This window comes from Anabrus simplex, chromosome 5 (assembly GCF_040414725.1).
Source record: "Anabrus simplex isolate iqAnaSimp1 chromosome 5, ASM4041472v1, whole genome shotgun sequence".
Taxonomy (NCBI): domain Eukaryota; kingdom Metazoa; phylum Arthropoda; class Insecta; order Orthoptera; family Tettigoniidae; genus Anabrus; species Anabrus simplex.
Genome location: NC_090269.1, coordinates 112,684,592 through 112,701,263, shown reverse-complemented (window position 1 = coordinate 112,701,263; position 16,672 = coordinate 112,684,592).

Below are 16,672 nucleotides of genomic sequence, written 5' to 3'. Positions count from 1 at the left end.
TCATCTAATCGGAGGCTTTAGCTCTTGCTGGTGAAAACTACCTTTTTGATATATAAACATGACTGGTCCCGCTGAACAAAATGAATATACACTTACCTTGTAATTGAGTTGAACAAGCAGCTATGTTCTTCACTAAATCAACCATCAATTTGCCTCTTGAATTCATTTTGGAATGGGTGAAAGACTATGCACAATAATCACCATAACATTTTAGTCGGCGTTTAACATTGCACTGGTACATTCCCACCTGTACTGTGTCTTGACTTCAGTTCCCCAGCTGCTAAAATGAGTACTATAATGAACTGATGATCTCTCAGGTCACAAAGCAGTGAGAATGGAAACTTGGAACATCTTGGCACGTCAATGCGGACAGATGCTCAAAATCAGTGCAATCCCTAATGTGCAGTGTTGAGTGAATGAGTTCAATACTTCCTGTAAGATGATCATAACTTCAATTGTCCGACTCGTTGGCTGAATGGTCAGCGTACTGGCCTTCGGTTCAGAGGGCCCTGGGTTCGATTCCTGGCCGGGCCGAGGATTTTAACCTTCACTGGTTAATTGCAATGGCCCAGGGGCTGGGTGTTTGTACTGTCCCCAACATACCTGCAACTCACACACCACACCTAACACTATCCTCCACCACAACAACACGCAGTTACCTACACACGGCAGATGCCGCCCACCCTCATCGGAGGGTCCGCCTTACAAGGGCTGCACTCGGCTAGAAATAGCCACACAAAATTATTATTATTATAACTTCAATTTTACAGAACTTGTTATAGATAACACTCCATTTAAGAACAATGTACCGTCTTATGTTACATTGTTCTTAATTATAGGATATAAACTTCATGGTTTTGATCTGTGATTATTGTGATCACAATAATAAACTAAACTTATGTTGTAATAGTCCACCTTTTTAATACTATATTTTGCAATGTTTACATTAAATTTTTAATCCTAGAACTCTTTTCAACCTTGGCTGGCCATCATCAGCCATAATACAAAACTGTACAAACACATCTAATGACTAAAACAAATGTACAAACACAAATGATGTTAAAAGGTATTAAAGGCATCTGGGAATAACTGTGTACAACATGCATAATATATTATAAAATTAAAATAGGCTCCAAAATCATTAGATACATTGCATCATGTTAAAATGTTTCATCAGTGCTTCCTGTTGAAATATTTCAAAAAATGCTGAAAAGTTCCTCCGTTGGAAATTGTCAATGGTTGAGTGAAAAATAGCACACAAAGATATGACTAAATAGTTGGCACGTTCTTAGATTGCAGCTGGTAGAGATTCACAATTCAATGCGGTGTCCATGAAGTCAACCTAAATAAATGATAGTCAAAATAATGAACTAAAAGGAGAGAGTGCTGATCAAATGGCACAGGTTACATGAGACTTATCTTTCGTTGCAGCATGTGGTGCGTGGCTTACTGTTGTGTGCCTCATACTAATGAGGAGGAGTTGAGATTGGATCATGAGGTTCAAAGGGAGCACGGAAAGGGAAAGGGTGGGGCAAGGAGAGAGGAGAGGTCAGGGAAAGGAAAGGGGAGAGTAGGGAAGGGGGGTTAAGGTGCAGCTGAAGGATGTGGTAAAACAGATGGCTGCTGAGGAAAGGTGCTGTGAATAGTATGAAAAATTGAATTAAGACCTTTTGGTTTGACATTTCTGAAAATGGGAATTAGAAGGTCAAACAAGATATTTGGTGTACCGGGCGGTACACCTCCGCGCCGCTAATTCAAACATTGCGCCAGTTGAAACTCCTCTACTGGAGGAAGCTTGAACTTTAACTTCCACATTAATGCTAAGACTTCTCAGAAGATGCCATTACTATAAATTTTGAAGAGTTCTGAACTGTGTCTTTTTTGATTTATTTTTGTTTTCCCTGTAGTAAGAAGTGTGAACATTCTCTTCTAGATGGCACTACTGAAGGACTACAATTGTGCACCCTAGTGCGAAGTGAAAGAACTGTTTTTTGGATAAATTTTGTGTTCATAAGTTTGTTCTTTGTTAAATTTCTTTCAGTCATTTGTTTGGGTTGGCAGTATAACCCTTCTCTTTCCGCTTGTTTTGAATTTAGCCAATCCCGAATTTCTCTAATTACTTTTCCACCAATAAGGTGTTTCTTCCTCATCTGGTGTAGTGGTTTTCGTTGTTAGCCAATAAAATTTTGTGGGCGGGTTGTAATCATTCATGAAAAGTCTCGAATCTTCCGCGAGGGTATATAAACTGTTGATTTTCTGGTCTCCTCGCCAGTTCAGTAACATCTTTCCTAGTGTGATTATATAGCAGGGGGCGGGAAGCGCCTCTTTCTTCGGGCAGCAGTTCAACCATCAGGTAATGGCCTTTTAATAACTTCCTTGTTTGCTAGCTCAGCAGTTTAACCCTCGGGGCGGGTTCGAAACTTTTATCATGTAACCTTCCTTTAAAACGTAAAAGACTCTTAGTATAAAGTTCTGTCTCTGTAACCACAAATTGGGATAGAGAGTGCCTACCCTCTCGAGCTCCCATTCATTTTATTTTGAGGTGACTACGTTTTTATAACAGTTTCCCTTATACTCGTAATGTCATAACTTTTTCATTTAAAGTTAAAAACTTCATTATTGTTCCGTATTGAATAGAGAAATAAGATGTACAATATTATAGGTTAGGATCCACCTTTCAATACTCCGTAATAAGATGGTAAAAAGTAGTTACAACCTGTTTAATGGGACCGGTTTCAACACATTTTAAGTGTCATCATCAGCCAATTTGCGAAGATCTTAAAACAACTAGCACATTGAATACAGGCAAAAAATTAACATTGTATCATAACGTAGCAATTCAGTAAATGTTCAAAACACAATAATCACAGTCAAGAGAGTAAACAGAACATCACTATCTTGCGCCGAAAACAAATATAGCTGAAGTTCATAAGCAGGTCAAATATTCGCTTATGTAAAGTCGTTGCTAGGCAGGTCTTGTAGGCATTTGTTTCTCCGGCCGAAGAGCAAAAGGTGACGTGAATGAAGTCCTAGGAAAACAGTGTAGGATTTAATTTCGTCAAATTTCAAAGTGGATATATAGGTTTTATAAAATAATTTAAAACGTTAAAAAAGAATAAAGCCAAATAAAAAATATATTTAAAAAAAAAAAATAGGAAGAAATAATGAAAGAAATACGAGGTTCAACTCGAAACAACTTGCCGTAGTAATTGATAAAGAAATGATAAATAGAGAAAGGGGGGGACGTTAATTAGAGGGTGGTGATGGTGGTGGTGGTGGTGGTGGTGGTGGTTATTGTTATTAGAGGAAATACAATTGGGCAACAATCCTTAATATAATACTAATTCGAAGAAAAAAGAAAAAGAACCGACACTTCGAAAAATGAAGATATCGGTTAAAGGAAGACAAGGGCCACGAAGGGCGTGAAAATGAAAGACTCCCTAGCCCTCGCAAACCTAATAGCATCGGGGTCGGAAAAGAACAAGAATTGACCAAGGGAGGTCGGACAGGATAGATGAAAGTGAGGAGCCTGGCACAAGTAAGTGGAAGCAATGCCAGGACTCAGCTAAGGGCCCCGTGGTCGCCAACCCACGCTCTGAAGTTCAGAGCCCCTGGGGGATGGAGGATGGAAAGGAAAGAAAAAAATGGAAGGGATCCGATACTTCGAAAAATGAAGATATCAGCCGAAGGAAGACAAGGGCCACGAAGGGCGTGAAAATGAAAGACTCCCTAGCCCTCGGAAAACTAATAGCGTCGGGGTCGGAAAGGAACAAGAGTTGACCAAGGGAGGTCGGACAGGATAGATGAAAGTGAGGAGCCTGGCACAAGTAAGTGGAAGCAATGCCAGGACTCAGCTAAGGGCCCCCGTGGTCGTCAACCTACGTTCCGAAGTTCAGAGCCCCTGGGGGATGGAGGGTGGGAAGGAAAGAAAAAATGGAAGGGATCCGATACTTCGAAAAATGAAGATATCAGCCAAAAGAAGACAAGGGCCAACGAAGGGCGTGAAAATGAAAGACTCCCTAGCCCTTCGGAAACCTAAAAGCGTCGGGGTCGGAAAGGAACAAGAGTTGACCAAGGGAGGTCGGACAGGATAGATGAAAGTGAGGAGCCTGGCACAAGTAAGTGGAAGCAATGCCAGGACTCAGCTAAGGACCCCCGTGGTCGCCAACCCACGTTCCGAAGTTCAGAACCTCTGGGGAATGGAGGGTGGGAAGGAAAGAAAAAAAATGGAAGGGATCCGATACTTCGAAAAAATGAAGATATCAGCCAAAAGAAGAACAAGGGCTACGAAGGGCGTGAAAATGAAAAAATCCCTAGCCCTCGGAAACCTAAAAGCGTCGGGGTCGGAAAGGAACAAGAGTTGACCAAGGGAGGTCGGACAGGATAGATGAAAGTGAGGAGCCTGGCACAAGTAAGTGGAAGCAATGCCAGGATTCGGCTAAGGGCCCCGTGGTCGCCAACCCACGCTCCGAAGTTCAGAGCCCCTTGGGTGAGAAGGGGGAGAACTGAGGAGGATCAAGGGGGGTGTTGCGAAAGGGGGAAGTGGCATGAGAGGGTATTGTGTAAATTGTGAAAGATTGATTCCTTATTTGTTGACTTCAGGTTATTTAAAAAGGAGATGAGAAAATCGAAAAGGGGATTGGGTTTCTCAGAAATATCATTCAGATTAAGATTTGGATTGAAAAACTGGTCAAGGTGTATAAAACAGTTTTCGGTGATGTCTAGGAGAGGGCCTTTATTTAGAGTGCTGAGAATTTCAATATCCTGGTTTATTGTAGTGAAAGCATGTTTTGTGTCATGTATGTGTTGTCCCACAGCCGAAAATCTGTTGTGCTTTATTGCATTAACGTGTTCAAAGTACCTAATTTTGAAGTTGCGACCAGTTTGACCTATGTAAGAAGAATTACAGTTGTGGCACTTAAAACGGTATACGCCTGATTTAGAAAAGACACTTGTTCTATTTAAGGAGTGGGAATTATGTAATAATTCAAGGTTTCTATTATTAGTTCGAAAAGAAATCATAGTATTATGTTTTTTGAAGACATTAGCTATACTATAGGTATTTGCATTGAATGTGAATGTGGTGTAAGCAGCTGGTTTGGGAATATCTTTTAAGAGTGTTGTGTTAGGGCGGTGTCTAAATTTGTTAATGATTTGTTCAATAAAATAAGAATTATAACCGTTAAATTTGGCAATAGAGCGGATGATGTTTAGTTCTTTATTTAAGTTATCCTTTGATAGCGGAATTTTGAAGGCGCGGTTAACCATACTGTTGTATGAAGCACGTTTATGTGACTGTGGGTGAAAAGAGTCTTGTTTTATGGTATTAGCTGTATGTGTGGGTTTTCTGTAAATCATATATGATAATGAGGAAGGTAATCTGTTTATTGTTATGTCTAGAAAATTAATAGATTTGTTTGATTCTGTTTCAAGAGTGAATTTAATATGTGGATCAATTTTATTGAGGCTATTAAGAGTAGAAGCTGCATTGAAAACTCTATCATCCAGTATAACAAATGTGTCATCCACATATCTAGCCCAAAATAATACATGTTTAAAGTCGTCATTGTTATCAATGAAATTGTGTTCTAAAAAGTCTAGGTATATTTCTGCAAGGATCCCCGAGGCTGGAGAGCCCATAGCTAAACCATCTTGTTGATAAATTGTATTGTCGAAGATGAAGAAGTTGTTAGTAACTACTAATTTTAAGAGGGTCATAAAATCATTAATTTCAAGTTTGCTTAAGCAACTATATGTATTTAAGTTATTTTCAATAATAGGAAATAATTTTCTGATATTAATACTGGGATACATATTGATAATATCGAAAGAGTGTAGAGAGTGGTGTGGTTGGATTTTGAAGTTATTTAATTTCTCAACTAGTTCTATGGTGTTTTTTACAGACTTATTCGATAAAAATTTGTAATTATTCTTAAGAAATTTATGAATGAATTGTGCTAATTTGTAAAGTGGGCTGGGTCTGTAATTAATAATTGGTCGAATAGGGACGTCAGTTTTATGAATTTTAGGGAGAGATTTAGCGGTTGGTAGGCCTGGATTCATGCTTAATAATTTTGTTTTTTCATGTTCAGTAAATAAGAAAGAAGAGTTCTTAAGGGTTTGTTTTAGAAGACGTTGAATTTGTTGGGTAGGATCTTTCTTTGTTATAGAAAAGGAATTATTGCTGAAGAAATTTTTGGTTTTCTCGATATAATCAACTTTATCCATTATTACTGTAGTGTTACCTTTGTCAGCTTTTGTGAGGATGAGGTCCTGGTCTTTAATTTTCTTTTTGAGGTTAAGAATGTGTTTACGTTCAACGAAGGGAACAGTGTTGCTATTATCATTGGATGTGTAAATCTTATTAAGTTTTCTTTTTACATCAAGTCTAATTTCGTCCTACACTGTTTTCCTAGGACTTCATTCACGTCACCTTTTGCTCTTCGGCCGGAGAAACAAATGCCTACAAGACCTGCCTAGCAACGACTTTACATAAGCGAATATTTGACCTGCTTATGAACTTCAGCTATATTTGTTTTCGGCGCAAGATAGTGATGTTCTGTTTACTCTCTTGACTGTGATTATTGTGTTTTGAACATTTACTGAATTGCTACGTTATGATACAATGTTAATTTTTTGCCTGTATTCAATGTGCTAGTTGTTTTAAGATCTTCGCAAATTGGCTGATGATGACACTTAAAATGTGTTGAAACCGGTCCCATTAAACAGGTTGTAACTACTTTTTACCATCTTATTACGGAGTATTGAAAGGTGGATCCTAACCTATAATATTGTACATCTTATTTCTCTATTCAATACGGAACAATAATGAAGTTTTTAACTTTAAATGATAACGCTTACCAAGCAAAATCTAAAGCCTATAACTATTTAGGCCTTAAAATCAAGATTGCTAAGCTAGGCAAAGATATTAATTTTCTCAAACAGTGTATCGCGCATAATTTAACCCCTAATTTTCTTAAACCTACCATTTTTAGACATCGCAATTCTTATGATTGTTCAAGAACACAAAAGAAAATTAACAAGATATGGTTAACCAATGAAATTAAATTCCTTTATAGGAAGAAATCTTTCCTAAACAATCGTCTTTACGAATCTCACCTCGAAGCAACTCGCCTACTATCAAGTGCTCAATGGGACTTATTTCAATCCCATATAGACGATAAATTATTCTTCATACTTTCCAAAAAGCAATCAATTCTAGACAGAAAACTTAACAATCTCAAAAATATCTCTACGACAAGGAAACCTTTTACTAAATTACCTAATGAACCAAAAAATCATGACAGTATAATTAGTAAGTTCCACCCCCCTGTTATAAACTTATCCAAAACAACCCTAGATGATAATGATAACTTAATCCTATCAAAAGGCCCTAAACATAACTGGCCTAACTTAAATAAAAATAACAGTGTTTTTAATACAATCACTGAATCTGAATTGGCTATCAAAAAAATGCCTTTAGAACTACAGGACGAAATTAGACTTGATGTAAAAAGAAAACTTAATAAGATTTACACATCCAATGATAATAGCAACACTGTTCCCTTCGTTGAACGTAAACACATTCTTAACCTCAAAAAGAAAATTAAAGACCAGGACCTCATCCTCACAAAAGCTGACAAAGGTAACACTACAGTAATAATGGATAAAGTTGATTATATCGAGAAAACCAAAAATTTCTTCAGCAATAATTCCTTTTCTATAACAAAGAAAGATCCTACCCAACAAATTCAACGTCTTCTAAAACAAACCCTTAAGAACTCTTCTTTCTTATTTACTGAACATGAAAAAACAAAATTATTAAGCATGAATCCAGGCCTACCAACCGCTAAATCTCTCCCTAAAATTCATAAAACTGACGTCCCTATTCGACCAATTATTAATTACAGACCCAGCCCACTTTACAAATTAGCACAATTCATTCATAAATTTCTTAAGAATAATTACAAATTTTTATCGAATAAGTCTGTAAAAAACACCATAGAACTAGTTGAGAAATTAAATAACTTCAAAATCCAACCACACCACTCTCTACACTCTTTCGATATTATCAATATGTATCCCAGTATTAATATCAGAAAATTATTTCCTATTATTGAAAATAACTTAAATACATATAGTTGCTTAAGCAAACTTGAAATTAATGATTTTATGACCCTCTTAAAATTAGTAGTTACTAACAACTTCTTCATCTTCGACAATACAATTTATCAACAAGATGGTTTAGCTATGGGCTCTCCAGCCTCGGGGATCCTTGCAGAAATATACCTAGACTTTTTAGAACACAATTTCATTGATAACAATGACGACTTTAAACATGTATTATTTTGGGCTAGATATGTGGATGACACATTTGTTATACTGGATGATAGAGTTTTCAATGCAGCTTCTACTCTTAATAGCCTCAATAAAATTGATCCACATATTAAATTCACTCTTGAAACAGAATCAAACAAATCTATTAATTTTCTAGACATAACAATAAACAGATTACCTTCCTCATTATCATATATGATTTACAGAAAACCCACACATACAGCTAATACCATAAAACAAGACTCTTTTCACCCACAGTCACATAAACGTGCTTCATACAACAGTATGGTTAACCGCGCCTTCAAAATTCCGCTATCAAAGGATAACTTAAATAAAGAACTAAACATCATCCGCTCTATTGCCAAATTTAACGGTTATAATTCTTATTTTATTGAACAAATCATTAACAAATTTAGACACCGCCCTAACACAACACTCTTAAAAGATATTCCCAAACCAGCTGCTTACACCACATTCACATTCAATGCAAATACCTATAGTATAGCTAATGTCTTCAAAAAACATAATACTATGATTTCTTTTCGAACTAATAATAGAAACCTTGAATTATTACATAATTCCCACTCCTTAAATAGAACAAGTGTCTTTTCTAAATCAGGCGTATACCGTTTTAAGTGCCACAACTGTAATTCTTCTTACAGAGGTCAAACTGGTCGCAACTTCAAAATTAGGTACTTTGAACACGTTAATGCAATAAAGCACAACAGATTTTCGGCTGTGGGACAACACATACATGACACAAAACATGCTTTCACTACAATAAACCAGGATATTGAAATTCTCAGCACTCTAAATAAAGGCCCTCTCCTAGACATCACCGAAAACTGTTTTATACACCTTGACCAGTTTTTCAATCCAAATCTTAATCTGAATGATATTTCTGAGAAACCCAATCCCCTTTTCGATTTTCTCATCTCCTTTTTAAATAACCTGAAGTCAACAAATAAGGAATCAATCTTTCACAATTTACACAATACCCTCTCATGCCACTTCCCCCTTCCGCAACACCCCCCTTGATCCTCCTCAGTTCTCCCCCTTCTCACCCAAGGGGCTCTGAACTTCGGAGCGTGGGTTGGCGACCACGGGGCCCTTAGCCGAATCCTGGCATTGCTTCCACTTACTTGTGCCAGGCTCCTCACTTTCATCTATCCTGTCCGACCTCCCTTGGTCAACTCTTGTTCCTTTCCGACCCCGACGCTTTTAGGTTTCCGAGGGCTAGGGATTTTTTCATTTTCACGCCCTTCGTAGCCCTTGTTCTTCTTTTGGCTGATATCTTCATTTTTTCGAAGTATCGGATCCCTTCCATTTTTTTCTTTCCTTCCCACCCTCCATTCCCCAGAGGTTCTGAACTTCGGAACGTGGGTTGGCGACCACGGGGGTCCTTAGCTGAGTCCTGGCATTGCTTCCACTTACTTGTGCCAGGCTCCTCACTTTCATCTATCCTGTCCGACCTCCCTTGGTCAACTCTTGTTCCTTTCCGACCCCGACGCTTTTAGGTTTCCGAAGGGCTAGGGAGTCTTTCATTTTCACGCCCTTCGTTGGCCCTTGTCTTCTTTTGGCTGATATCTTCATTTTTCGAAGTATCGGATCCCTTCCATTTTTTCTTTCCTTCCCACCCTCCATCCCCCAGGGGCTCTGAACTTCGGAACGTAGGTTGACGACCACGGGGGCCCTTAGCTGAGTCCTGGCATTGCTTCCACTTACTTGTGCCAGGCTCCTCACTTTCATCTATCCTGTCCGACCTCCCTTGGTCAACTCTTGTTCCTTTCCGACCCCGACGCTATTAGTTTTCCGAGGGCTAGGGAGTCTTTCATTTTCACGCCCTTCGTGGCCCTTGTCTTCCTTCGGCTGATATCTTCATTTTTCGAAGTATCGGATCCCTTCCATTTTTTTCTTTCCTTCCCATCCTCCATCCCCCAGGGGCTCTGAACTTCAGAGCGTGGGTTGGCGACCACGGGGCCCTTAGCTGAGTCCTGGCATTGCTTCCACTTACTTGTGCCAGGCTCCTCACTTTCATCTATCCTGTCCGACCTCCCTTGGTCAATTCTTGTTCTTTTCCGACCCCGATGCTATTAGGTTTGCGAGGGCTAGGGAGTCTTTCATTTTCACGCCCTTCGTGGCCCTTGTCTTCCTTTAACCGATATCTTCATTTTTCGAAGTGTCGGTTCTTTTTCTTTTTTCTTCGAATTAGTATTATATTAAGGATTGTTGCCCAATTGTATTTCCTCTAATAACAATAACCACCACCACCACCACCACCACCACCATCACCACCCTCTAATTAACGTCCCCCCCTTTCTCTATTTATCATTTCTTTATCAATTACTACGGCAAGTTGTTTCGAGTTGAACCTCGTATTTCTTTCATTATTTCTTCCTATTTTTTTTTTTTTAAATATATTTTTTATTTGGCTTTATTCTTTTTTAACGTTTTAAATTATTTTATAAAACCTATATATCCACTTTGAAATTTGACGAAATTAAATCCTACACTGTTTTCCTAGGACTTCATTCACGTCACCTTTTGCTCTTCGGCCGGAGAAACAAATGCCTACAAGACCTGCCTAGCAACGACTTTACATAAGCGAATATTTGACCTGCTTATGAACTTCAGCTATATTTGTTTTCGGCGCAAGATAGTGATGTTCTGTTTACTCTCTTGACTGTGATTATTGTGTTTTGAACATTTACTGAATTGCTACGTTATGATACAATGTTAATTTTTTGCCTGTATTCAATGTGCTAGTTGTTTTAAGATCTTCGCAAATTGGCTGATGATGACACTTAAAATGTGTTGAAACCGGTCCCATTAAACAGGTTGTAACTACTTTTTACCATCTTATTACGGAGTATTGAAAGGTGGATCCTAACCTATAATATTGTACATCTTATAACTTTTTCAATCGTGTCACCTCCGTAGTATGGGATTAGCCCTTGCATAAGTGGCCTAGTGCCAAATAGGTTTTAAGAAGTGTATTAGGAGTGCAGTTACGCCTCCTCTCCTGTTGGTATTTTTAGGCCATGTCATTGTCCTGTTTCTTTATTGAATAGGCCTCAGTAGGTTGGGTTATTTTACCCCTGGTTTTGTGTGTCCGGAAGACAGCTTGAAGGTGGAGTTTGGTGTGTCCGTTGATGGGCTTGAACTTTGAGAGCGGGTTGCTCTTTTTGAAATTTGGTTTCTGTGTGCCTCGAGCAGGCTTTTCTGAGTAATAGGAAGCGAGTGCTCCTGGGCATGATTGGGGTTTTCTGCCCCTTTGTTAAACCTTATGTATAAGTAAAGTTGGGCTCATTGCTCAGGGATTGTGTTTCTGGAACTCGAAGCCCAAAATACATTAATAAACTGTAATTGTACATTCTTACCTTGCTGCTACAGAACTAAGTTCCTGTTGTACTGGTTATTTCTTGATCTCGAAAAGAAAATATAACCTTGGTGAAATTTTAAATTAACTTTAATTTCGTAGGTTGAGACCTGTTCATCCCAGCACCTTCTTTCACCTCTGCACATCCACAATAAACCGTAACATTTGGCACGGAGAATACAAGTATAGTCAGGATGTCCTCTTTCCTCCACCCCTGTGTGTGTATAGATCAGGTTGGGTCAGTGTTGACCTCCACCCTGACTGGTGACCATTCTGATGTTATATTGGGTGGAAGAAACATCCTGACTATACTGCTATTCTCTGTGAAGAAATAAAACAGATTTTTCAAAATTTCACCACCATTTCCAGAAGCATGACAAATAGAACAACATCTAACTGTCTTCACAATTTTTAAGTATTTCCTCCATCCAACCAATAGTTGTATTAGATATGAATGGACCCACACTTACAACTAAATTCGTCCCAAGTTTGAAGCTATGTACATTTCAAACACAGATTTCCATTGCAGTTGTTGAGTGTATTTTAAGATTGAAGCTATGTACATTTTAAACATAGATTTCCATTGCATTTGTTGATTGTATTTAATCTCAAGATTTTTTATGTATCACTAGTTTTTTGTATATGTCTTTTTTTTTTCTTTTCTTTTTTTTGCATGTTGCCACGTCGCACCGACACATATAGGTCTTACAGCGACGATGGACAGGAAAGGGTGAGGAGTGGGAAGGAATCGTCCATGGCCTTAATTAAGGCACAGCCCCAGCATTTGCCTGGTGTGAAAATGGGAAACCACGGAAAACCATCTTCAGGGCTGCTGACTGTGGGGTTCGAACCCACTATCTCCCGAATAGTGGATACTGGCCGCACTTAAGCGACTGCAGCTATCGAGCTCGGTTGTATATGTCTTTCTTCTTTATGTTATTTCAGCTGATGATGACCTCTAGGGTAGGTCGAAACATGTCCTATGTAGCTTGTTAGACAGACCATTTATCAAATGGCAAATGTATATTGAACAAGTGGACTTTATTCAATTAAATTATTTTAGAAATTTATCTTAGATATTTAAAGTCAATATGGAACCGGAACAAAGTTCATTACTTGTAATCAACAGAACCTGATTGAATAGACTTTGTATTTAATGGAGATAATTCAAAAAATAAATTCAGATAATGAAAATAATTACAAAATTAATTATTGAATCAAAATGAGCCACAATACACATTTAGAGTTTTTGAAAGTTCTGGAGACAATGTTACTGTAGGTAGTGAGAATGACACTGAATAATGACCAGATCTCAACGAAAGTGACACAGGCTACTAAATTCTAAACAAGGAGGAGGAGCTTGCTGAAGATGATCCATGGAGCAATCAGAAAACTGATGATGATGATGAAGAAGAAGAAGAAGAAGAAGAAGAAGAAGAAGAAGAAGAAGAAGAAGAAGAAGAAGAAGAAGAAGAAGGAAAAAGAAAAAAAAAAAGAAGTAGTTTCAACTGGTCTGACACTCAGTGGTTACAGAACACATAGATGACATTATCTCAGACCCAAGAAGTGATTGATTACAAACATCTTAAGCAATTTCAATCAATACTATTGAGGAGCAGCACAGAAATATGAGGCAAATGAAACTTGATTATTTTCCTAGCCAAATCCACTGTAAAATGGGTATAAATACACGATGTTCCAAAACATGTGAGAAGTAATCACCAGATGGATAGCACACCCCAAAACAATATACGTAGAAAGTCCCTGTGAACATATGCCCTACAGTTGATCATTTATGACTTACAGACATTCAAATTTTGTATGGAAAGTACTGGTAACAGTCTAGCCTGGCACATCCCAGGTCAAGTAGCTGGTGGTATGTTGCCAACAGGGATACTGCATTCCAGAGGTGTGGCATGGGAAAATCCTGGCTGTTACTGTTTCAAAATTGATACAGTCAAGGACAGGATGAAATTCTTTCAAGCATTCTACTAATGTTTTATGGGAGAATTTTTTTTTCAAATACAATATCCAATGTACAGAATTATAGGAATAAGAATAATAAATGTGGAAAAAATTTACGTGAAAGTAATGTAATAGAAGATCTGCCAGAAGTTGTGTTGTGCCTACTTGTACTTCACTTCCATTCTCAATCTCTTTCTTTTACAGCTTTATTGTATTTTTTGGTGATCTTTTTTAAATGCCTTGCTTAATGAGAAGTCTCTTTTCATTTTGCAAAAACATACTGGAGAAACAATGGATGCCACATGATTTTTAGAATTTTCATGACGTGCATGTAGAACATGGGGAAGTATCCATATTCTTGATACCATCTTTGGTCCAGGTGGGTCTTTTTAAAAAAAAGTAAAACAAGGCCGGCAAAAGAGTCATGATAATTTTCTCTAATGCAAAGCCATGGTGATTCTGTATGCCATGATTCATTAAAATGTTTTTCAAAACCTCCATACGATTTAGTTTTCAAGTCTTTTAATAAAGGAGTTGTCTGCCATTTGAAATAATAGCACTTTTCTCACTAAGTGTAAGTGATCCTAAGGAGTGGTTTAAAAGGCTTTTTCTAAAACAGTCAAAATCACAGGAAAATACTTAACCAGTCAATTCAGAAGCCATGCTTGAGGAGCATAGGGGAGGGAAGGGGAAGCACCATTTGCCTTTACTTGTAACTGGCAAATAATGCACAAACTTTCACCATGGCACTGAAGGTCACTGATAGCCAATGCCTTTTTTTCTGGAAATACTTAAACCAGTACTCACTCGACCCATCCCAAACACAGAATACTGTAGTTGCAGGCTACAGTTTCTATGGTGTCATATTCATAATTCATATTACACTACTAGTGTGGGTGGCCGGTTGCAGTAAATTAATTAAAAATTACTTCAAAACAAATAATGTACCATAATGTCTGTTACCGTGATTTGGTGGATCAGCAGAGGTGAAAGAAGGTGCAAGCTGGAATGGGTCTAACTACAAGTCAGAAAGATGAATTTAAACTAGGTGAAATAACAAAGAAAAATCAGGTACAATGCAACTTTATAAACGAAAGCACAAGTTAAGGGGTTTTTACAATTCTGGGCTTCGAGCTCCAAAATTTAACAATTTCTGAGCTCTCAGCTCACAACCACAAATTACCAAAGGACAGAAAACCCCTGATTACATGGAGCATTCATTTGCTCCCACCTCGTAATGTCAAGCCTCCTAGAGGCACCCTTCAAATTACCAGAAAGAGCTGACCCGCTCTCAATCGTCTAAGCCTATTAAAGGCAATAACAGCTTATTACACTTAACTGCCAACAAGGCACAACTTATAATGGCACAGGGGTACCTCGTACCCAATCTACTGGGCCTTCTCAGGAAGGAAAACAAAAGCGGGTTAAATTAATGGCCCAAAATACAAGATTGAATGGAGGCGAGTACTTGCACTCCTAAATACACCTTTTAAAACCTAAGAGGCACTAGGCCTATTGCACAGGGGCTAATCCCAATCTATGGAGGTGACTTGTATAAAAAATAAATTTAACACATTAAGAAGGAAGAGAAAAACGGTTACGAAAACATAGTCACCTCAAATTCAAAATGAAGGGGAGCTCGAGAGGGTAAAGCACTCTATCCCTGAATTACATTTAAAGATATATGAAGTTTTACAAAGTAGGAAAAAAAAAATTTACATGTTTAAAGGTTACATATTAAAGGTTTCGGACCTTCCCCGTGGGTTAAACTGCTGAGCTAGCAAAGAGGAAAGAAAGATGTTAATCGGCCATTACCTTGTTGAAGAGCAGCTGCCCGAAGGAAGAGGCGCTACCCGCCCCCTGCTATGCTTCTATACACTAAGCAAGATGTTGTAGAAGTGGCGAAGAGCCGAGAAAATCAGCAGTTTTTAAACCCTCGTGGAAGCTTCGAGACCTTTCATGAATAATTAAGACACACCCACTCAACTTTATTGAGTAGCTAAAAGTTATACATCAACATCAAAGAAGAAAGACACTATTGGTCAAAAATTAATTAAAGAAATTCGGGATTGGCTGAGTTCAAAACTGGCGGAAAGAAAGATTAATATTGCCAACCCAAAAAATGAAAGAACAAAATTTAGTAAAGCCAAACTTTCGAATACAAAATTTCTTCAAAAAGTTCCTTCCCTTTGCACCAGGGTGCATGATCATAGTTTTTTAGTAGAGACATCTGTCAGAGAAGGTCCACACTTCTTGATCACCAAAAAAAAAAAAAAAAAAAAAATCGAAATACACACAGTGGCATCTTCTGAGGAACTGTTGGATTAATTCAGTTGTTAAAGTTCAGAGTTTCTCCGGCAGAAAGTAATTTAAAGCAGAAAATTCAAATGTGCGGCGTATAGGTGTACCAACCGGTACAATGTCGAACCCAATTTATAGCGCAAAACACAAATTAATCTAATCTTTACATTTACTAATATGTTAATAATTAGTATCTTTTCCATTACAGTAACTTCCAAAATGGACCCATGATATTGATGCTGCCATCTTTACGTAGATGTTCTTTGCTCCTTGTGTCGATCGGAAGATATCTTCCTTCCAGGTAACAGGATTTGACATAAGGTAGAGGACGAAAATCTCATAGAGGAGGACCTACCAGCTTGATAAATTCAATGAACTCACAGTCGGAAGGTGCAGAAAATCCCTTGTTGGTGTCAACATTAAGTTCATTTGTGAGAAACCATGTTCACATCAGAGATAAAAATGGGAATTCTGTTGATGGCATTTCCTTCTCAACAAGGAATTACTATCAAAGGGTAGAGAAGGGTCCACCTATTCAATACCATAAGCTTGTATACTGTCTTATAAAACTGGGACTAGTTTCGATGCCATATATATTGCATCATCAAAATTGGTCCGAGTTTTATAAGACAATGTACAAGCTTATGGTATTGAATAGGTGAATCCTTCTCTACTCTTTGATAGTAATCA